Source organism: Aotus nancymaae, unplaced genomic scaffold, assembly GCF_030222135.1.
Source record: "Aotus nancymaae isolate 86718 unplaced genomic scaffold, 86718_ANA_hifiasm-v0.15.2.pri h1tg000025l, whole genome shotgun sequence".
In the NCBI taxonomy this organism is placed as follows: Eukaryota; Metazoa; Chordata; class Mammalia; order Primates; family Aotidae; genus Aotus; species Aotus nancymaae.
In genome coordinates this window covers 32189648-32214751 of record NW_026988438.1, presented here as the reverse complement: position 1 = coordinate 32214751, position 25104 = coordinate 32189648, and the positions used below count along the sequence as shown (strand labels likewise).

At 41.0% G+C, this 25104-nt stretch overlaps 1 protein-coding gene and 1 non-coding gene across 2 annotated transcripts in view; both read right to left on the bottom strand.

The window, feature by feature from the left end:
- JAZF1 (JAZF zinc finger 1) overlaps positions 1 to 25104 on the bottom strand; it is a 338342-nt gene that overhangs the window by 264567 nt on the left and 48671 nt on the right. The gene's annotated exons all lie outside the window — the stretch shown is intronic.
- On the bottom strand, positions 10837 to 10942 carry LOC135276571 (U6 spliceosomal RNA). The gene has a single exon (XR_010344132.1). It is a non-coding gene; the product is annotated as a U6 spliceosomal RNA (small nuclear RNA).

Below are 25104 nucleotides of genomic sequence, written 5' to 3'. Positions count from 1 at the left end.
CACTAGAGTACGTTTCCAGCACTTAGTGAGTGTAGTATCTTGAGGCATTTCTCATCATGGGCAGAATTTTATAACCAGTCTCTCGAAGCACTTTCATGTATTTCAAAAACCATGACCTCCTACAGCAACATTAGAGCATACAGAGGCTGAGGCAAATCACCTGTGGAGAATACAACCAGGTACACTGTCCAACCTTGGTATCAGACGGCCTAGGGTAAAGTGCTTTGGTGGGGCTGAGAATGTTCTTGGTTCCCGTATTCACTGTGCTTCTCCCTCCAAATTGATGAAACCTAAACTGGAGATGTGTTTCATGATGTACAGCATGAAACAGCCAGTAATATAGGGATCTAGTGTCTCCATTGGCTTCTTAAGCCAAAAATTACACTGTAGCTGTCTAAGCCAGAGGCCGCCATGGCAGACCAATAGAAACAAGGCAAAATTAAGTGAAACACAATCAACCCAAGGCACATACGCAAAATGAGGACTTGATGACCTGACAGGTTACAACATTATCAGAACAAAGTGCCATTCTATAATTGTTCAATGGAAAGAATAAACAGAGACACCATTCCCATTAGACACAACCCTAATGTAGTTTACTGCCAGAGAACGCAAATGGGTTCCACTTTACAGATCCTACGATGGACCTAAAGCATTTTCACAGAGATGATTTATTAAACTAAAATAAATGGTGGCCTACACATGAAAACAGAGACATAAGCATAAAGGCTTAGATCCAGCACCACACCTAGGCACACCTCACTTCCCTGAGCTCAGAAGACTTGTGCTCCATCAGGGCTAAAAGAATGAGCTTCCCAGGTCACAGAGGCTCACTGACCTGGGGGGTGGAATGCAGTAACTCTCTTCTTCAGAGTACAGGCTTTTCCAGAGGGCACTGTGAGAATACAACCTCCATTGTGCAACTGGTTCTCTGCACTGTCTTTACTGTACCCACTGATTCACTCAACAAGTATTTACTTAACCCTTGCTCTGCCAGGCACTGGACTTGGCATTACTTTTTCCTAGTCGGGACAGTCATATCCAGGCCCCGTTAATGCCCTGATTGGATTAACCTTCCAACCTATCATCACGCTTCCCTTTCCAGCAATGCCAAATTCATTCAGTCCAAGTTCATTAGCATCCTAGTTTCAAATGAGGAGCCTCGGCATCATGCTCCTTTTATTACATTTTGGTGGCAGGCTGGTCCATGCCCTTGGTTTCCAAGCTCATCTCTCTATAATCAGAACAACGCGTGTTGTCTTTACTCTTCCCTGACAGTTCTCTCTGCTCTTCTAACGTTCACTTGCTCAGTTTCTCATGGATCTGATCATCCCACGAGGCAGCCGGATCAAGGAGGGCCTGTCCTCTGTGGAGAAAATGAAACCCTTGTACACTGCTGGTGGGAATGTAAATTGGTACAGCTACTACGGAAAAAAACAGTATGAAGGTTCCTCAAAATATTAAAAACAGAACTACCGTGTGATCCAGCAACCCCACTTTTGATTTTGTCCAAAGAACACAAAATCAGTTTCTCAAAGAGATACCCGCACTCCCACATTTACTGAAGCATCATTCACAATAGCCAAGCCATGGAAACAACCTTAGTGTCCCTCGATGGGTAAACAGACTTTAAAAATTGTGGTATTCATACACAATGGAAATTATTCGGCCATAAAAAAGGAAACCTTGCCATTGATAATAATATGACTGAAACTTGAGGGCATTATTCTAAATGAAAAAGTCAAGACACAAACAAATACCATATGATTTCACTTACATATGGGAACTAAGAAAGTCAAATTCACAGAAACAGAGGGTAGAATTAGAATGTTGGTTGCCAGGGCCTGGGGGTGGGTGGCTGGAGGAGGAATAGGAAGCCATCAGCTAAAGGACATAAACTTTCAGTTATAAGATGAATAATTCTGGGGATGTAATTTATAAGCACAGTAACTATAGTTAACAATTCTGTTTTATACACTTGAAAGCTGTTGAGAGGGTTGATCTTAAATGTTCTCACCACACACGCACAAAGATAACGAGGAGATGGGTCTGTTAATTAGCTGGTTTGTGTTAATCATTCCACAATGTTTACATATATCAAAATATCACATTTTATAAGGTAAATATATTCACTTATTTGTCAGTGATACCTCAATAAAGTGGGGAAAAATAAAATTTAAATTTAAAAAATAGCGTCTCCTTTTCCTTATTCAAGCAACTGATAATGCCACCATGCCTACACATTTCATCTGATAACCTAGAAACGCTCTCTCAAGGTATATCAACCACCTGCCCACGAAAGAGCATCTGCAATAACAATAGCATTGAATACTATAAAGTCCTTCCAATTGTACCATCTCAATCCACCTCAACACTGGGAAATGGCTATTATTTAACTCATTTTACACACAAGGAAACTAAGGTTTGTACAAATTAACTCATCCTAGATAATAGAGCTAGTGAACGGCTGAACTGGGACTCACTCTATCAACAGGCCGCTAAATAAGTGTCCTTCCATTCCCCACTCTGCCAACCTCTGTTCAGTATTAGCCTTGAGAAACCGGAATTATGGAGGGCACTCATCTTGCCTCATCTCCTGAAGGCCGAACAGGGCCAAAAAGTGAAGAGAGAATCGGCCAAGCTAAAACAGACGGGCATTTAAGAACTAAACCGCCTAAGTGAATTTAGAAGAGTAGAAGTATCTAAGGAGAAGTTGTAGTATCTAACGAGAAGTTGTCAGAAAAGAACTCAGAATGAAGCTGTAAAGGTTACAAAAAAACACTAGATATTTTTTAAGGAACACTTGCACATCACACACATTAATCAAGAAAAAGGAAAACATTCATTTGGCTCCTGAAGAGTTAAAATTTTAAAAGAGGCCTGGGCAAGAGGAAAAGAATCAACTGAAAATAATTATAATTAGAAAGTTCAGGCTGGGCGTGGTGGCTCACATCTGTAATCCCAGCACTTTGGGAGGCTGAGGTGGGCAGATCACCTGAGGTCAGGAGTTCAAGACCAGCCTAGCTAGAACATGGTGAAATCCCACTTGTAATAAAAATACAAAAATTAGCTGGGTGTGGTGGTGTGTGCCTGTAATCTAAACTACTTGGGAGGCTGAGGCAGGAGAATCGCTTGAACCCAGAAGGCAGAGGTTGTAGTGAGCCGAGATCACACCATTGCATTCCAGCCTGGGCGACAGAACAAGACTTCATCTCAAAAGAAAGTTAAAAAAAAAAAAAAAGGCAAAAATTCCAGGATTCTCAGCTAAGATGTAAGAGTTCAGTTACCAAGATGTGAAGGGGATGGGGCTTTCTGCCCCAAAGTCCTGAAGATTAAGATGTGGTGATGTGCCCACATGGCTGGCCACAGGGTAGCATGATACCTCAGTCACCTAAAATCACACTCGCAACCCAGGAGCCTTGCCTGTGAGGGACTTCTAATTCCATCCAAAAGTTTTGTTCTCCTCTTATTCTTGTGAAGATAGCAGTAAAAACTACCACTGGTAATAAATTTAAAATTTTTAAAAAATGAGGCATGGGAAAATGCTTGCAATCTGGTCAAAAAGATGGACAGATGACCCTGATTTTCTGGCTTAGAGTTTCCTGAGGACTCTGCTACAGGAGACAACTAGATCTGGCTGAAGAAAAATAAGGAACTCATAGTCAATCTGGCCTATTTTATGCTTGATACAACCTGAGTATCGAAGTATTCATAGATAAAGAGATAGTCTGTTGTTTTCCTACTTAGCAAAGTAATGCTAATCCAGTTAAGTTCAATAAATATTTCTTGCAAATCTACCACAGGCTTTTCTGCATCCTTGCCAAATCTGGTTACAGGCACAGAAGTAACAAACAGAAAATATTCATTTGCTTCCATGTTTCTACTTTCTGACCACTGGAGACATTTCTCTCTTTTTTTTGTTTTTCGCAGAAAAGTGATTTATTTAGGCAGAGGAAAAGAAAAAGGAGAGAGAAAAAGATGAGAGAGAGAAAGCTTCCACGAAGATTGTGGAAGGGGACCCAAAGATGGAATCCTGGAGAGGAAAGCAGCTTCCACACTGAGTGGAAGGGGACCCCAGAGGGGGAATCCCACATTTCTCTTTAGAGTTTTGTTACATTTTTATTTATATGTTTCTTTGTTTATTCATTCATTTGGTGAGCTTTTTATTGAGGAAGAACATGCAATAAAGCATTTCCCTTTGATTTTATGGTAAAATATAAAACTAGGCCTTTATAAAATATCACTGCTTTCTATCACATGACAGCTATGTCTTGAATAAGTCACAATGCTTCTTTGAAGAAGTTCCTCGGTAAAAGGGGATAATAAAATCTACCCTATTCATCTTAAAATGGTTTTCTGAAAGCCAAATCACTTTATGATGATGAGGGTACTGTTACTTGTTATTAGCATAGATACCCATAGATCAGAAAATCTAGTAACAAAAACAGTGTATTTACTTTCAGGAGACTTCCTAGGGGTGTGTATGTGCACGCAGCATGCATGCATGTGCAAGTGCATGTGTGTTATCAGCACGAGAAGCAGGGTGGCTCTGTGCCCTGCAGGCAGTATTATCATTTCGCAGGTACAACTATATTTCTGCAAGCATCAGAGTTCAAGGTAGAAACAAGACTTGGGACAGCTGTCTACATACCTGACCCAGAACTGTGTGGTATTACGGTGCTATACCAACATCTAATTTTCGATCATTCCAACTCTAGAGCTGTTTTTTTTTCACTTTGCTTGTTGCCAGGGCTTGACTGGTGGCGAAGGATACTTGAAATGTCCCAAACCTACGATTTTATGATCATGAGGTGTCTTCACCTCTCCCCTGCTGGTGACCGATACGTGGCTGTCCCAGAGTAACTTAAAACAAGTACTACTAGGACAGAACTTTCTGAAGAAACCTTAGTGGCCTCCAAATTGGCAACCGAAAGAAACCAAAAGTTAGTGGAGGGGAAGTCACTGACCTAACAATAGAGGCCAGCTTCATTAGCTCCATTCACTGAAGCAAAACTTGGACCAGAAGACTCATTACTCAAACCAGATGCTGATTTTCTAACATCCACTTCAGCAAGGAACTGCTTCCATGTTCTTTTTATTTTGAATATGCAATATTACAAAGCAGACAAATCACCACATTAATGAAGGCACACTTGAAGTTTGTAAAGTTGGTTTAAAAAAGAACTGAGTGTAGAAAATCTGTTTTCAAAAGTTTATTGCCAAAAGTATTTTTTAAAAAAATTTTAAATTATGTGACAAAAGAAATGCTACAATTGGTTTAAGAAAAGATCAATTATGGGCAGCAATAAAATTACCTTATAATGATAATTAGCCCCAAATGTTGATTACTGCCAGCTGGAATTATCTGGTCATAAGGCATACAAAGTACTGTGTTCATCTATCTCAAACAAGAATGAATGGAAGGCCTGCCCCAGGTTAGCAGTCAAAGGAGATGGGAGGCAGGGGAGGTAGGGGAGCGAACGAGGCAGAGAAGGATGGCTATACAGACCTCAAGTGCTTAAGAGAAAGCAAACATTCATAAACATTTGTATCAAGCACAAAAACTCCACTTCTAAAAACAGCCTGCTGATAATCTTCCTCTTAAAAATGATTATTTTATATCTCTTGTTAAAAGAATGACAAGGATCAGATCTCAACCCCGGAAAAAAAAAAGTGTGAGCCTCTCTAGGGAGAAATTGAGCCAGGTCGAGCTCAGGAGAATGTGAAAGCAGAATGCGGGGAATGGGGCCCCGAAAGACAACTTGGGCCTCTGGCCACAATCTCAAATTGGGAACCCATCTCCAGTTCAGGGCGTTCAGAGGTGACACAAGCCTTGTTGTGTAATGTCCAGGTTCATTCTCAAAGAGTCTGGCCTGGGGAATCAGTTTCTAAAAACAAAGCAGTGTAACCACTGGGGGCCCACTTCTGTTGCTTTATGGTGACAGACTATAGCATTTTAGAGATGGAAATAATCACCAGCCTCATTTTACAAACAGGACCAAGGAGGCAGAGTGAATCCTCATGGGACTAACTAATGGCAAAGCCAGTTCTCCAACCCACGTGTCCTGACTCCTTTACCCAGCTGCTCCTGTCCTCTCTCCCTGGGCTGGTGGTGAGGCTCTGAAGAACGGTTACTAACACTGCTGCTGAGGAGTACTCACTGACCGCAGTCTGGCCGTTAGGAAAGGACATGCTCCTCTCTGGCCTTGGGCATGCTCACCTGGTGATTCAACACCAGACAGCTGCAAAAGAAAATCTATATTCATAGTGGAGCTGTAACTCCTGTTTACCAGAACCTACTATAGACCAGGCACAGTGCTAGGCCCTGCATTCATTCACCTCTTGTAATGCCTATAACCCATGAGGTGGTTATAGCCTCATTTTACTAAATAATGAGGCTGAGAGACGGGAAGTAACTTGCTAAGTCCACACTACTAGGTAGTGATAGTCCTAGGTTCAGACTGGTTTTTCTAGCCATGGAAGACACTGCCCTTTCTACTACACTACTAGCTCTCAAAGTTTTGCTAAAGAAAGGGCTCTTCATTCAGCTGATTTTTAGAGCTGCACAGGAAGCTTTGCCTGATGAAAGTAACTGGATCTCTATATAAGAAATAAATAGATCCTGAACACTGGTAATAAGGCTTCTAAAATCTTGGGGTAAACACAGGTCCTTTCAGTCTACTTTGCTAAGGAGAGAACTTTCTTGCAAAATTCCAATTTTTCCTTCCAAAAATCTTTGCTCCACATATCTTAGATATTGTTTATTATTCTTCATTTCTCTTTAGAACAAAAGCTTAACACAACAGAAGAGAAGGACAAGGGGAATATTAAGAAACAAGAACAACTTTCCACAGAGGTGGTAACTGAAGTAGGCTCCCACAGACCAGACTGTGGGGAACTTCATTATTCTAGCTCACTGCCTCCTTGGAGCTGGCCAGGGTCCACCGATGCTTTCACCTTCTGGAAACCACCTGCTACCTTTACCTTCTGCAAACACAGGCACCTTGCCAGCCTGGAGAGTTCTGCTCTCTGAACAGAACACAGATAATTCCATCTTACAGTCTGAACACAGCCCCGAAAACTAGAACTCACTGCGGGTTTGGTGCTACTGACATCTCTGCAGTTTGTAATCTTCTGCTTGTAGGGAGGCTGGCCTGTTCAAAGCTAAAGCATTCCAAAGAGACCTATTCTTAATCAAGGAAGACTGACAGGTTGGAACCTGCTTTCCTCAATATATAGATCAGACAAACAGAAGTGTCAGCAAGGCAAACTGGGCATGGTGTACTCTCAACCAAATACAACCAACTTCTTTTTAGGGTTTTTTTACTTTTAGGGTTTAGTTATTGCCAGTTTCAGGTCTGAGAATACCAAAAGAAACATGGCATAGGTTTTGCCCTTGAGGAGCTCCCAGTCTGGTGAGGGAGACAATACCTTTCAAAGGACAACCATGGTACTGAGGATGAGTGTGAGAACACAGAAGTCTACCAGATGCTGTAAGAAAACAGGATGGGCAAATAGGGACGCTTCATCAAAGAAGGGGCCACATGAACAGTGCTTACAGGATGAGTAAGAATTTTCTGGGCAACAAAATGGAAGTGAAAGGACATTCTAAACAGAAATAACAGTGTGTTCAGAGACTCAAATTTATGAAGTGGCCTGCAGTCCAGGGAGTAAAGAGAAGCAGTGTTTGTATGTGCAGGGAAGTGGGGCATGGGGGAAGGAAGGATCTCAGAGACTATTTACAAAGGGTCTCTACAGGCATGTAGGAGGCAAGAGGTTTTAAAGCAGTGAAATGACATGTCTAGGTTCTGTTGTTTTCAAGTAATTCTGGCAGACATGCTGACTGTGGATAGGAGCCTACGTCAGGGCTGCACAAAAGAAGTTAAATGCCAACCACAGGGCCAAGCCACATATGTAATTTTAAATTTTCTAGTAGCCACATTTAAGGTAAGAAAAGACAAGTGAAATTAATTTAATAATATGCTTTAACCCCTCAAACCCAAACTACTATCATTCAACATGTAATCAAGATTGTTTAAATTGTAAATGAGATAGCTTACATTCTTTCTTTCATACTAAGTCTTCTCAATCAGACACATGTACGACACATCTCAATTTAGACTAGCCACATTTCAAGTGCTCAAAAGCCAGATGTGGAGAGTGACTACCACAATGGACAGCACAGCTGTAGATAAACCACTACCGCTAATAGAAGACCCACTTAGGAGGCTGCGCTCAACAGTACCACCAAGAAATGACAAAGCTCTGGGAAGGTATTTCTGGCCTTTGGATATACGTTGAACTGGCACTGAAATACAACTGTAAAGACATGTAACTTATTTTTTGTTTTGAATAGGTAATACTTTACAGGTTTCAAATATAAAAATAATGCAACGGAGTACACAATGGAGAGCATTGCCCCCGCCTCTTCCTGCTGACCACATCCTTACCCCCCCAACCCTCCCACCCACTAAAGTAACCACTTTTATTGAGCTCCTTTTGTTTATCCTTTCAATGTTTCTTCATTGATCAGGCAGATATGACTATAGACTCCTATTTTGTCTCCTTTCTACATCAAAGGGAGCATACTATATATGGTTCTATACCTTGTTTTTTTTTTGTTTTTCATTTAATATCATATCTTGGAGATCTTTCCCTATGAGTGTATGAAGAGTTTCCATGCTCTCTTTAAAATGCTGCACCATATTCCATTGCAAAGGTGGATCATAGTTTATTTAACCAGTCTTTCACCAATGGGTACTTGCATTGCTTCCAGTCTTTTCTATTACAGACAATAGTCTAATGAAACACCTACTCTATACGTCACTGCATACACATTCAGATACATCTGCAGGAGAAATGGCCAGAGCCAGACTACTGGGTCAAAGGATAACTAGATTTGTAATCTTGATAGATGAAAACTGGCCAAACTGGCCCTCATAAGGGTTATGCCATTCTGTACTCTCAGAAGTACAGTGCTGATGTTTCCACAAGTGGTCAACAATGTCAAACAATGTCTAAATTCACACTGTAGAATTTATGCCAATCTGATAAAGTTAAAAGTGCTACTTCAGCACAGTTTAAGTTTGTCTTTCTCTTATTATGTTATTACCTTATATGAAGATCTTTTTGTAGGTTTGAAGACAATATATATTTCTTTTTTGAGATGAAGACTCACCCTGTCGCCCAGGCTGTAGTGCAATGGTGCAATCTCAGCTCACCACAACCTCCACCTCCCGGGTTCAAGCAATTCTCCTGCCTCAGCCTCCTGAGTAGATAAGATTACAGGCACACGCCACTACGACTGGCTAATTCTTTGTATCTTTAGTAGAGATGGGGTTTCACCATGTTGGCCAGGCTGGTCTCGAACTCCTGACCTCATGATTGATCCACCCTCCTCGGCCTCCCAAAGTGCTGGGATTACAGGTGTGAGCAACTGTTCCTGGCCAAGACAATGTATTTCTTACTCTGAGGATAATCTGTTCATATACTTTGCCTAGTCTATTGGTATTCCAAGACATTTTCTTTTCTTTCTTTTTTTTTTCTTTTTTTGAGATGGAGTCTTGCTCTGTTGCTCAAACTGGAATGCAGTGGTGCAATCTTGGCTCACTGCAACCTCTGCCTCCCAGGTTCAATCAATTCTCCTGCCTCAGCCTCCCATGTAGCTGGGATTACAGGTGTGCACCACCATGCCCAGCTAGTTTTTGCATTTTTAGTAGAGACAGGGTTTCACCATGTTGTCCAGGCTGGTCTCAAACTCCTGACCTCAAATGATCCATCCACCTTAGCCTTCATGTCATTTTCTTATTCATTTGTAGAAGCTCTTTATATAGAGGTTAACTCTTTGTCCATTTCAAATAGTTTCTTCTCTGACTGTCATTTGTCTTTTGAATTTGTTTATGCATTTTTTTTTAAATCAGGTAAACAATATTTGAATTTAGTCAAATTTATCAATTTTTTTTTAATGGCTGCTGGATTTTGAGTCATGGCTAAAAAGCCCTTCTTACTTCAAGGTTATAAAGGAATGTCTTCTAGTTTCTCAGCATTTTATGCAGATACAAATATGTATTTGTATCTTGAAATCCTTCTTAAAAATATCATTTTTCACTTTTTTGCAACTGAGGTAGACTAGACGCTTGCTGTATTGCCTTTCTCGTTTCTCCCTCCCTTCTTTCTTTGTCATAACTCTTTTGAATACGACACTGGTAATCATATAAAATTAATTGATCAAGTTGGAATTTATCTGAATGGTATGAGATACAGAACCAATCTCACCTTTCTCTGGATAGCCACCCACTTGGCCCAATACTATATACTAAAAATATCATCATCTCATGGAAAACACAATTTTTAAATACTATTCTATTTGTCTAGACAGTAACCTGGATTTTTATAAACTCATGGTTCTAATTCTGTAGTCTAGACACTACAGAGGTAAATACAACTTAGGTTATTCAATTATTTATGGGAACTGCCAAGTTTCATGAAACTGCATTCATTCATCACATCATCAACAATATCTTTTAAGCAGATGCTTGACTTGAAGAGATATACAGACACAAACCGCCATTTAGAAAACTACAACTAGGAGGTCGCTAAATTATTTTTCAGAATTAATTTGTTTAAAAAGCAGGCAATACAACACAATTAAAGTCTGAGAAAACTCACAGAACTCTGGTTTCCTCAAGTTTATTTTATATGAACACCAATGCAGTATTCAAAAAAAAAAAAAAAACTACAACAAAAATAGGACAGGGAAAACAGGCAAATCTGAAAATGTCTGGTCCACCTCAGCCGGCAAAGTAGTAAATGACATTTCAAGTTTTTCATAGCGATAAAAGTATAAAACGATTTGTAAATTTGCGTGTCATCCTTGCATAGGGCCATGCTCATCTTCTCTGTGTCTTCCCTATTTTTGCATATGTGCCACCGAGAGGAGCACAAAAAGAATATTTTTTAACAAGGATCTAACATTCCCAATTATTTCTATTTGAAAGTTTCTAGTAAACTGGAATTCTTAAAGTAAAAATGTGAAAGCTACAGTATTCTATGGCAAATGACCTTGCATTTCATTACTAATTCTAATCTTCCATATTAACAGTCTTCAAGTTTTTATTCAATCCATAATGTATACATTACCCTGTCATTTGAGGTTATAAGAGTTTTAAAACTCACACACACACACACACACACACACACAGAGTCATTAGCAGCATATCCTTCAAAAACAGCAGGGGGATCTGTTCCCTCAGGGGATGCTCATGTATTAGACACAAAATATAAAACTTTCCCATAGCAGATGATCTTACCAGTTAAACAGCTACGACAACAAAATGCCCCTACATAAGTAATGTAGGCAATGCTGGCAAAGAGGGCAGGGAGAATCCAGTGGAATGAAAGCTCCCTAGACATGAACAAAGTATGGCTCCTAAGACCTCGGTGCTGTTAAAAGAAACAGTTGAACCGGAAGCCAACAGCTCTGTGAACCAAGAGGCAGTGGCCATGCTGCTCCCCAGGCAGCCCGCAGTCTCCCTACCCACTCCCACCCTCAAGAAGCTCCTGCTTCCCTCGGCAGCCTGCAGACCATCACTCACAAACCTGATCTCCAGCGCTGAGAGGATGCTCCTGAATTTCAACCTTTTGTTGGCTTGCAAGTAAGTGCCTAATGGAGATGATTTGCCCTTATATCATACCTAAGTATCTAAAAGTAACCATGAAGGCCCCCTGCACCTCCCCTTCAACAAAACCCTACTTTGTTTCCCCTATCTATGTCAATCATGTGATCATTTTCCAACTTACCTGGACTCCTTAGCACCTCAGACCATAGGCATCTTCTGACTCAACCTTCCCTTGACACCTACGACAACCACTCACCAAGTCTGCTTTTGTGATGTCTGCATCTTGCCCATCCTTTTTGTTTCCAATGTCACTTATCTATTTCAGACCCTCCTCACAACCCTGCGCCCACTTCATCATCTCTTAATTTGCTTCTTCGTTCCTCCATTTAAAATCGGCTTTCCACATGGCTGCCATGGACCTTTCCTGAATGGTACTTCTCAGAAACCTTCCATGCTTCCCCCTACTACTTACATGACAGCCCCAAATTATGCCATAAATCATCTCATTCACTCAACAGATATTTACTGAATACCCACTATGTGCCAGATGCTATTCTGGGCATTTGGGGCATATCAATGAACTGATAAAAACTCTTGCTTAATCTTGTCTTAATTCCCTGCCGCTTACCCCACTAGTCCCTTACCTAACTATAAGCATTACCTATACATATATCTGTATCAGCAGTTATATCCTACTGTACTGGTACATTCAACGATGCCTAACAAGCCCCTACTATGTGTTGGATTCAGCAGTGAGCAAGACAGATGTAGTTTTTTTCTGTCCCCTCTAACCCTGCCATCCTAAAATATGCAATCCAACCCCTCCAATGGCCACAAAGACTCCCATAGGCACCCAAGCCCACATCAGGGACTATCAATCCCTTTCTGTCTTGCAATAGCACTTACCTTATCACATAAAAGTACTTATGGTTTTTATTTGTTTGGTGGGGCTGTTTTGTTTTTAAACTTTTCAGGGGTTTAATGAAACTCCCTAATTAGAGTACAGGTCTTTGAGGACTGGATGCTTATTCTCTTCTTTGCACTCCCTAGAATGCCATAATTACTGAACATTATAGCCAAAGGAGACTTCTGACCCCTGTTCATCAAACCCATTTTATTGCTTGAGGAACTTGAGACATGAAGAAGCTAAACTATAATATCAAATGCTAAAAGGAAGTGAATAAAAATATGAAGGCAGTCTAGCAGGCCTCTTTCCCTTTGTCCCTAGGGGTAGAGGAAGATGACTGAACCACTAGTTGCACACAATTCTTTTACCTCTAGAATTCACGCAGGGGCTCTTAAGCTGTCTGATGAATTGTTTGGAGCTTCTTCCCAGATGAGGCCTAGCTAAGCTGGGAAGCCCACTGCAAATGGGAGATTTGCTCAGCTCTGCCCTGCTGCTCTCTTTTCAATCCCCTACTCCCTGCATTTGCTTGGGACCTAGACGATGCTAAGAAACTAAACCCTAAGCCCAGATATTTTCCAGAACTAAACCCTAGGTCCAGATATTAACCCCGCCCATGAAATCCAGGGGTTCCGCTGGGCATGGTGGCTCACACCTGTAATCCTAGCACTTTGGGAGGCCAGGGTTGGGGGCGGGGCAGTGGATCACTTGAGGTCAGGAGTTCGAGATCAGCCTGGCCAACATGGCAAAACCCCGTCTCCACTGAAAATACAAAAATTAGCCAAGCATGGTGGTGTGTGCCTGTAATCTCAGCTATTCGGGAGGCTGAGGCTGAAGAAATGTTTGAACTTGGGAGGCAGAGATTGCAGTGAGCCGAGATCGCGCCACTGCACAACAGAGCAAGTCTCTGTCTCAATAAATAAATAAATAAATAAACAAACTCAGGGGTTCCCTTATTCTGCCATATCAATGCTCTACCCTCCCGTCTGGCCAGTGAGTTGCCCCTGCTTGAAGCCAGAGAGCTCTCTAAGAGAGGTAGCTGTTATCTCCAGCTACAGGTAAAATGGAACTACAATGAACAGTATCTACAAGCACAAAGTAAGAATAGCCATGTGAGATGTGCAATTTGAAACAGGCTGGTAGGGTCCAGGAGTCATCTACAAAGCTGTGAGATGTAGCATGGTGTAGGATTTTTAACATGAGCTCTGTTTCTATATCCATGTAATTTCTTCTCCACTATTTATATGAAACTCAAGGGGGAAATGTGTGATCCTATTTTCATCCCAACCCTTGTGCTCACTGAAATGACAACTGGTGCTCAATCATGTTTCCTGAATCCCCTAAAAGTGAGTCAAATTTAACAGAGATGTAGTTGCATACATGTGACCAGTGTTCATAAGACTGTCTCATATGTTTGTACATTTCTCTCTGGGGCCTAGAAAAAACTGATAGCACTTAATTGGGCATAGATTATTAAGCCCATGTTGACCAAGTGAGACACCCTTTAGGTGTTGTTTTACACAGCTTTCCTGTTATTCACAAATAAATGTGTACCCTCATTTTATAATCACCTTCGGTGTCCCTGTCTTTTGGGACGCCGAAGGACAGCTTCCATAATCTTGGAAGCTGGCTGACAAAAGTCCTCTCCCAAGCTACCATCATACCTATAAGATGGTAGAACATGTGCCAATGTTCACACAGAAAGAAAAGTTTTTAAGATTGAAGAATATTCCTTGCATTTATGAAAATCTCTGAAGTATAGATACTTTCTACCTCTACACTTTTTAACAATTCATTTAATTGCTTGCTAGCAGCAGCCAGCAAGTGGCCTTGTTTATTTCCGTTTAATTAAATGAATTGTTAAAAGCAGGAGAAACATATCATTCTAAGCTCCAATTTTAAATCTTTTATCTGATTTTAGCTTCTTTGGGGAAAGAAATAAGAATTCATGTCTGAGACAAAAGCAAATAACATAGAGGACCTTCCATCAGTGATACAGCTGCCAGAGAGTCTTCTCTAATGTGCTCCCAAATTCATGTTTCAGCTTTTCCTCCCCTTCCTCCCCTGCAAACAGGACAGGCACCTTCCACCCAATCCAGGCTCCCATCCTGTCTGGAACATGCTCTGCAGCTCAGCTTATGTGAACATCTGAACTTTGTTTTCCAGAACCCAGCCACCATGACCCAGGTCAGCCTAACAGTAACTGCTGACCCAGATCACAGGGCTGGAGCTCTTTTGGGTCCCTTCTGCCTTGAGTTGAAAATGGTTCAGGCAACTAGGCCACCAAGCAGAATTAAGCACCCCTGCCCCAACCCCACCCCAGGCCAGATCTGTGGAGGAGGAAAAAAACAGTGGCTGAAGAGCCAGCTGGGCCTGAGATGTCAATGTGGCCTGCCTTCCATCAATCCACCAGACCCGAACAGATGAAACACTAACGTATCATTGAGTGCAAGGTTACGGCAATCCTGGAATGCCAATCAACACTACCCATGCAGGGATGCAGCACTCGTGTTCATTCATTCATTCTCTATGTAATAAGCCCCTCCATAGTTACAGGCAGACACATCCCAATTTGGAAAATTTAGTGAGCCCCCAGTTAGCTAGAACCCAGTGAAGTATGAACTTCCATTAACTGGAATGATGGGTTCCTTCACATAAGTGACATTTCAGCCACAATGAACTTCTCATTATTTCTTGAACACACCAAAATACTGATATCCTATCTAAAGATGCCTCTCCCTCTTCTCTATCAGAAGAAATCAGTTCTATCCTTAAAGACACAGATGTCACCTCCCCGGGAAGTCTTTTCCAACTCCCCCAGCCTTTCCAGGGGACTTTCCAGCTGTGTCACCCTGCATGCCCCACCCTCGCTCTCTCCTCTGGCCACACTGCTCTTTTCTCTGTGGCTTCCATGTTAATCTGCTATCTGTCTCAGGGCCTGTGCACATGCAGTCTGCTCTTCAGAAATGCTCCTGCCTGTACTCTGAATCATGACCACCCCCAGCACTGTGACCCCTACCACTCACCCCTTCTTCAAAGTAAGTCTCACTGTCTTCAGATCTCAGTTCAACCAGCAAAGCCTTCCCTAACCCCCAACATCTATTTCCCCACCAGACTGTAAGCTTCGTAAGAACAGGGACAATGCCTATTTTTATCTGTCACTGCAACCCAAGTGACCAGCACAGTGGCACACAGTAGGCACTCAGAAAAGATTAGCTGAATGAACGAATGACCTCTACAGTGTCTGTGTCATTATATTCTAATTGCCTGTTGTGTGCTGGCCACAAAGCCTGACCCCTGGCAGCCACATCAGAGGCAAACACTTCCCCAGAATTCATTTAAAAATGGAAGTGGACATGCATCCCTATCTCCTGCACCTTGTGCATACACACCTATAGCAATGATGGAGGGTGGAGATAAGGGTCTTAAAATCCTAAGATTCATGACTCTAAGGTCAGGAAAAAGTGGCCATAGAACAGATCCAAAAAGGTAGAAATACTAACCAAAAATCAAAGAGGCAGGTAATAGTACTATTTCTGATCAATTCTAACCTAACCAGAAAAGCTAACCAGAAAAGTCACAACCAAAGAACCCCATTTCCTGGTTCTTCTGTTGATGTTTCAGCTGTTTTGACTGCTGAGTAAAAACCAACGTGAGTGAACAGGAGAGAGCACTGTGCCACATGCAGCATCTCGGTCAGTGTCTGTTTGGGGCTGACTTGTGTCCTCCCAAAATTCACATATTGAAGTCTTATCCCCAGCACCTCAGAAAGTAACTATCTGGAGATAGGGCCTTTAAAAAGGAAATTAAGTTAAAATGGGGCCATTAAGATGGGCCCTAATCCAATGTGATTACTAAGAGGAGAGCTGGACACACAGAGAGACCCCAGGAGTGTGTGCGCCCAGAGGAAAGACTCTGTGAGGACACAGCTGGGGGCGGCCATCTGTGAGCCAGGCAGAGAGGCCTTGGAGGAGACCAACCCTGTCAGCACCCTGCTCCTAGACTTTTAGTGTCCAAAACTGTGAGAAAAATACTTTTCAACCCTTGACGCCAACTAGTCTGTGATACTGTGTGCTGCGGCAGCCCAAGCGGTTCTCGAGAGAAAGGGAAGGAAGAGGTTCCAACGATCTGCTGCCCACCCCACTCTTCACTATCCTGGATGTCACCTTCTCCCCAGTGCCATCCTTTCATCTTCACTTGACAAATAAGCTGAGAACCACAGAGGGAGCCAAGCTAGAACTTGACTGCAGGGCCTTGTGCTTCCAAAGTCCATGTCCTTGACACTTTACCTTCAGATAGAGCCAAAAGATCAAAGTAGAGTATAAAATATGAAAGCAGAGTCTATTTTGCTTTTCTTAGCCCTTAGAAAAGAGGCGAGATCACCATTTAACTAAGTTGAAGAACCAGACACATTTAAATAAAGTGACTGAAATGCTGTAGAACAGATGTGAATAGGAACTAATTTTGCTTTTTAATGAGCATTTTGACCAGATCAATACTACAAAATGCTAAACTGTACAATGTCATTACTGTTTAAATGCAGCTACCCAGTTGATTGGCTCAAAGAGGCATTACAGTCGCTAAAAAATGTACTTTATAAGAGCAGGAATCTATCATGTAAAATAAAGTCATAAAAATTTTAATTGCACTGTATAAAGGACAGAACCTGATCTAGCCTACAAACCATGGAAAGCAGAGAAAATAAAATGCAGCTGAATGCTTAATCAGCTGTCTGTCACTTTCTGAATAGTGCCTAATATTCTAATTATTAGTCACTACATTGAGAAGGTGCAATTATAGAACAGGAAAGATTGCTTTTTTTTTCCTTTTGTTAACCCACAATTTGGAAGGCCTTCACAAAAATATTATTTAAGACCCAATAAGCTATAAAGGAAAAAATGATTAACAGTTAAAATTCAGTTTTCTCCCCTGAAGCATTTTTAAAAAGCTTTGAAGTTGTATTGACAGATATGACTAACAATTGTAATCACAGAAATAAATTTAGTAAAACGATAATTTATCTGTCACAATTTACCGAGGGGGAAAAAGTGCAGCACAAGCAGCTGAATTGTGAAGTTAAATGAAAGCAAAATAGAACCCGGTTTTTAATGAAATGTGGAGCATTATTAATTGGTTTCCTAGCAACAGCGGGGGCTAAAATTACTTAACATGTCTGTTCAATCAGATGCAAATTTGAGTGTTATCCCTTAAATGTTGATTATAGTTGGTCTTTTCAGATGCAAATCCAATGTGTAAAGTGAATGTAAATGTTGACAATGCTGATACAAAAAAATCCCCTGATTAACATCATTCTGGTGTTCAAAGGACTAGAGTTGAGGATATTCCCTTGGAAGGACCGCAAGCTGCCGGGGTTGCCCATCTTGTCTGGCATTTTCCTGTACCTATCCTCCCTGTCCCACCTCACCGCCACCCTCCCTTAGTGTAAGCATGAGAGATGACTAAAAAATGAGACTGCTGGGCCTTGTGATTTCTCAAGCACTGGTTTCTCATCAGTGCTACATAATAGACAGATGATGCTTTCAGTTTAGAATTCAATCAGCTGATGCACGGGCCTTGCCAACCCAAGACCAAGGTTGGTCTCAAGTGTAGCTTTTCAGATGGAACAAGACCTTTGGGTGACTCCATCAGTATGGGATCCAAGCAAACAAATTCCCCACAAGGCTGCCAAATACGGCGGCCTTCCTCAGCTACACCCTGGCCTTACCCTATGGTTCAAATGTACCATATTCCAGTCAATGGAGGCACCAAGAAGGGGTTAGGGATGGGAAGGATGTAGCCCCTTCATAATTTCCATCATCCTCCAAAGCTACCCTAGTAACACACTACTCCAGGCAAAAGCAATGTGCGTGCCTCACTCTCACTCTCATGCAACAAATATTTACTGCATAGTTACTATTTGCCAGACAATTATCTTAGGGTGCTGGAGACACAGAAGTGAATTAGAAAAAGTTCCTATTCTCACCCCTCCTAGTGCAGGAGAGACACAAATACATAAATAAACTTATAAACAAGAATTTCGAGTAGTGAGGGAGAAAAAAGGAGCCTAATAAGGAGAGGGGATGAACATGGCTGGGAGACCACTTTGGATAAGGTCTTTTGGAGGGAGAATAACTTCTACACAGACCTAAAGGAAAAGGAGCAAGCCAGGCAGGAATGAGCTTGGAACAGCACAGAGGCCAGAGGCTCTGAGTGTCATGAAGTACAGGAAGGGCAGAGGTAATGATGCAAGAAGAGCAACTCTGAGATAAGTTCCTAAACCCTCTTCCAACAAGACTGCATTTCCCATTCCCCACCTTACGGTGCTTCAGGGACACAAGTGTCTCTAGAGCCACCTCGGGTACAGTGCAGGAGCAAAAGTCTGCCATATGAGGGAGAGGAGAAGGGAAGGGAGGGGAGAGGAGAGGTGAAAAGAACAAGGGGTCCTCTCCTTTCAAGATCGAGGCCCAGTCCCTTCCCAACCCCAACCCACCCCACCCCCAAAAGCTTCCATGCCAGTGGAGAGTACATTCTTGAAATGATCTCCTCTACAAGAGGGGGAATGGCTTTTCTGGTTGAAGCCCCCTGCCTCTCAAGGAACAGTTTGTTCCAGACACTCAATTAAGGCTCTGGGATATCCCAGGCAGTAGTCAACAGCTCAGGACATATATTCCAGAAAGTTCTGGAGCTGGCTTTTGGCTAGAATTGACAGTCTCTTGACAGCTGCATACTAGGCCAAGGATCCTAAGGCTAACCTTAAGAGTACTGGGGCAAGGAAAAATGGACAGACACTTCCTGCAAAGCATCTCACTCTAGCCTTAGAAGCCATGCCTTCAGTCTTTGAAGTATTTAAGAGTTACTATTAAATGTGAATGCCCTTTAGGGAAACATGTGTAACCTTAGGTATAACCCATGTCAGGGTGGGGACACAGATGCCAGAGGAAGCTGTGGAAATGGGATGGAATCTAGTCTATCGAGTGGCCTTCCATGGACCTGCATCAGGAATGGTGACAATGTCAAGGTATGCAAGTGGAGTTCTGACGCCTGACTGGACAACACATTTCACCAGGTTTGCCTTAATTCATGTTAACCCTTACAGAGAAACACCACTGGCACCTCATTTCACCAGTGAGGTCTAAAAGAAAAAAAGTGACAAAAAGTTTTATTTCATGAAACTGGAGATAAATGTCAAAAAAAAAAAAAGGAAAATGTGGCTGTATTAGTCCATTATCACACTGCTTATAAAGGCATACCCAAGACTGGGCAATTTATAAAGGAAAGAGGTTTAAAATTGACTCACAGTTCAGCATGACTGGGGAGGCGTCAGGAAACTTACAATTGTGCAGAAGGGGAAGCAAACACATCCCTCTTCACATGGCGACAGCACGCAGAAGTGCCGAGCAAAAGGGGAAAAAGCCCCTTATAAAACCATCAGATTTCATGAGAACTCGCTCACTACCATGAGAACAGCAGCATGGGGGGTAAGTGCCCCCATGATTCAATTACCTCCCACCGGGCCCCTCTCACAACACGTGGGGATTATGGGAACTACAATTCAAGATTAGACTTGGGTGGGGATGCAGCCAAACCATTTCAGTGGCCCACCACTTGATTACAAAAAAAAAAAAAAAAAAAATCCTCTCTTAGCAGCATCTACTCAAGAGTTCTAGGAGGCCACTTTAAAAATTGCAAGTTAAAAATCAGGTTGTATATGTGATCATAATCCTGGTTACTGAGATGTATCTTCTAGGTCAGTGGTTCCCAAAGTGTGGTCTCCAGACCTGCAGCTGATGCAACACTTGAGCACTTACTAGAAATGCATATTCACAGGCCCAGCCCCAGACATAATGAATTAGAAATCTGGCAGTGGCCCCAGCAACCTGTGCTCCAGCAACCTCCAGGAGCTTCTGATGTGTGGTATATTTGAGAACTACCATTCCAGGCCAATTCAGCAAGAAAGTGTGTTTATACTTAGCAATGACTTTATATTTGCTGAGTTTATACTTAGCACTGACTTGCTGCAAATTATATCAATCAACAGGAAACCAAGGATAGCTGCAGTGTACCTTCTGCACGATGGCACACATTCAAAATAAACACATTCATTGTGTTAATTTTTTCAAATAATGACTTTTTCAAAAGAATGCACCACTCAGAACACAAGATGCTGATTTGCTGATTTCTTAAGATAACCCATTGTTCTGACTGGGAGAGAAGTAGAAAGAAAAAAGTGAGTTATTCTTTAGGAAACTTAAGTTTGGGGTAGCCTTCTGATAGAAGCTCTGAGAATCACTGGGTTCTCTGATGCAAGACTCTTTTCCTTGACCCTTCATGGCCAACCATCAGGCCTCCATCCTAAAAAGCAGGAGCTCCCTAGCAGTGGAGAGGGTCTTAGTCATACAAGAAGACCCTCTGTGAATACCCACCAAACTCCCTCTACCTCTCACATTTTAGAGAGAATCTCTTAACATTCCTGACAACAAAATGGATATTATGCAGGCGTATGGTTATTTCAAAACTTTGAAGATGAAAAAAGAGCCTAGAAGATGCTTTAACCATTGTAAGACAGCTATCCATGAAGAAATCTACAAGCAGAAGGATGAATCTCAAATGTAACTGCACATGAGAATCAATTGCGTTGCCTAATAAGAATGCAGATTTCTAGGCCCCAAACATTTTTTATTCATTTGGTGTGAATTGGGGTCCCAGAATCTGCCTTTTTAATAAACATACCCAGGTGATTTTGATACAGGAATTTTTGTTTAACTTAGTTACAGGGTGCCTTCTCCAGTGTTCAAGGGGTATTAATAAGGTAAAATGAGAGAGGACTTTTTAACTTAGGGAAACAAAGCAATACTATAGCAAAAGAACTACAAGTTCCTTTTTCCCTGGATGCTTACTAAAGTAGCTGAGAAAAAGTCTGTAGGTCTCTCATCAAAGTATGTTTTTAATAAGTAATTTTGTTCTTTTTATAAAAGTTATACATGTTCATTGTAAAAAAATTTTAAAAAGAAACACAAAAGGGAGAAAGTATAAACTATCCATAATCCCACCATCCAGAGATAAGTTGGTACATTACATTCTTCCAGATAACGTGCTGGTTCTTTCCAAACACATTTTTTTAATAGTGGGATCAGAGTACATGCAGTTAATGTGTTATGTGTTTTTACTTCTAACAACACTGGCAATAGCTTTCCACCACTCCTCAATTCTTTAAGATATAAAGTGAAATAATGCCTAAACATAAGAGATTTTTATGACAAGGAATTAAAATTCTATATAACCAGTGCATAAATACAAATATTTATGTCATTTGTACAAGTATGCTAAAACTCTGTTTTTATTAAAGTGATTTAGTATTGAGGCAGAGTTTATTAGCAACCTTTACTAGCTCATTAGCTGATTTTAGTGAAAGCATGCACATTACTGAAGGCCTCTGGATACCTCTACAATATATTCATACAACAAGTATAAACTTAAATGAAATGTATTAGACCAAGGTTTTTCTCATGAAATCCAAAGGGAGCTGAAAACTCTACTGGAAAAAAAACCAAGGACCCTTCTCCAACAAAAAACATTTTTTTAACCTAGCTTGAGAGTCTATACACTAATTCTGTTCAACTAGAGAGTGGTTGAAAAATAAATACATATCACAGAATGTACTCATCATAAACTGAGAACTAAATTCTTACATGTTTATAAATGAGACACAAAGAATGTGAGTTTATGTAGCTACCCACATTCACGCTCCCCTGCAAGGCCTTCTTGGTATCAGAAACCTTGCAAAAGCTTCAACACTTAGTAGTCACACGAATGTGAGGCAAGCCATTTAATGCTTCCATGTTTCAGTTTCCTCATCTGGAAAATGTGGATGCTACTAAACAACATCTGTGTGAATTTACCCAGGGTTTTCTGAGGGCCATGTGGTATAAAACGTGAAGCTCTATGTGGAGTGGTACTCCAATGTGATCATGAGTCTAACTGGTATCACTCTCTCTCAAAAGGGTTGCTCGCACACCATTCCTTAGTCTGACTATTGCCTACATACAGTATTCCACAACTTTCTGAACACAAGATATTGGATAGAATATCAAATGTATGTGTGTTGGGCCAAAGAACAGAGATTAATTTAATCTTTCAATATTTGGCCTGACAAATGCTTTACAATTGAATCAGACCCGCAGATCCCTTACTACCAGCATCCCTCACTTCAAGTATATTCCAGGAAAATCTCTGTGAATAACAATTCTCTGAGAATTGTGGGGCATAGTCCCAAACTCAGATTATCATCACCATTACCTGGTAAGCTTTCCAGAAACAAAGTATTCTCAGGCCTCACATCAGAGATTCTGGGGTTTTTAACTTAATCACATATAAAATTTTAAGATGCCCTAACTTACCATAGTAGTTTCTATGCCAAATTATCCTGGACAAAAGATTGTTCATTTGTTTCAGTAAGACTAGGAACCCTCAGTACAATATGATTGAATTGCATGTCAGTGATTTGTATATTCACAATGACAGAAGACCCTTAAAATGAGTGTTCTCTATCACTTAAAAAAAACTATCTAAATGAGTATACCTGACTGTACACAGTAAACTTTCTCCCTATTGCCCAAGGTTAAGGAAATAACAGAAGATTCTCAATCCCCTTCCAAAACACTTTTTGTTTCACCGGAGCCTTCTCTCCTTACATAAATAAAACCATAATGTGCACTAGATGACTAGAATCCTTAAAAATATCCTTAAGATCATAGGTATTATCTCTTTCCTATAAGCATTTTGCAAAATGAACAGACATTTGGTCCATGGTCAATACAACCTTACCTTCAATATGTGGACTAAGCTCTGTATACAACATTCTTTTATCTATCCAACAAATGACCAAAAACAGCACTTCTCAACGCCAGCCACAAATCTTCAGGGCTTATCCCAGAGTAGTATCCTACAATATGCAGAGAGTTCTGTTACAACTCTCAGTCAAATATTGCCTGATTTTTCTAACCTCTAGGTTGGAAAACTGGGCTGTTACTTTGCCATGGGCATTTGTTCTCAAAAGTTTCCTCTGCTATGGGAAAATCAACAAAACACTTCTCTTCTTTCGATGTATTATTAGAAGTGATTCTTGAAATTTAATGGAATGGAAAATGCAATGCACAAATCTTCAAATTTATTGTACTAAACAATCTCACCTGGAACATGGGGCAAAGACTGACCACATAAAGTACTGATTTGAAAAACAAATACTCTTTGATTTTACTACCCTCATGATCAGATCCTTCTTGGGTAAAACATTTCTTGCTTGGAATTCCATGGAGAATATCATTATATGTAATTTTCCTACTATAATTGATGATATGGAATACAATAAGTGCTCATTTTGAAAACATGTGAGCTATTGGTCACTTGATTGCCATCAGAGAATACTAATTAGGGTAAGCAATACTTGGCAGTCTTGGCCCAAAAGACAGTTAGCAATGAATTCATTAGGGAGAACAAGGATCAGTAAGGCTCAGCTAATTTATAATATTGACCACAACATGAAATCAAGTCATGTTCCAGAACCAGAACTCATTAAAAAATGCAGTGGGAGAAGAGGGAGCAAAGACTGTTTTACTTAGAAGCTGAAAGACTTATGGGAACAAAGTATCAGGATACCCATAGCTTAGGGGAAACCAGGGCTGCCCACAGAGATTTCAAAGGAGTCAACTTCAAGGACATGGAAAGATTCTTAAGGGTGGTAAGGAGAGAATTAAATAGAAGTTATAAAGTAAAATTATTGGGAAGGCGATTGGAGCTACACATAAGGAAGCAATATCCAGCCATAATTTTAATTAGGAGCATAGAATGATCTTCTGTGTAATGATGACCCTTCATCATTACTATTATTCAGAATTACCCTGCATCCACATGCATAAACATAGAGTAGAAATTAAACATAGACATGGAAGGAAGGTCAACCATAATCACGTCTTTCAGCTCCTCCAACTGCAGGTGAAACTTTTTGAATAAAATACTAAGATACAGTTAGCCCTCAATGTATAAATATTCAACTTGCAAACAATGGATACGTTCATTGTCACCACTGCCCCCACCCTACCCATCTCTGAGCCTTCACACTGTGTACTCCTGACTGTGGAACTCCCTGCTGCTGCTGCAGTAGCAACACAAAGAATGCTTATAGATAAACACGGAACTTTCAAGAGAATTTGTGCGTGGAAGAAAGGAAGAAGCTGTAAAAGCAGACAGGAGCAAACTGCCTCTGGCAAGCAAGCAAGGCTGGCTCTCCCCTCCCCAAAAAAGATCACCCTCCAAACCTCTGACATGGTTTACTCATCTTTATTTCACCATCTTGTTAACTAAAACAGAAGATTCATTCGGCTTAACAAACACTCTTTGTAAAATGCAAATGACTTGATCAGTGGACCAGACCACATCCATTATTCACACTATGAATCAGATTTACTTTCCTACTATCAGCTACCATCAGCTGCCTTGAAGAAATGAGAGTTTTGAATGAGAATGATTAAGAGACGAAGAAAGATAAAATTAAATTCAGAAAATGGAGTGCTACAGGGATATGAC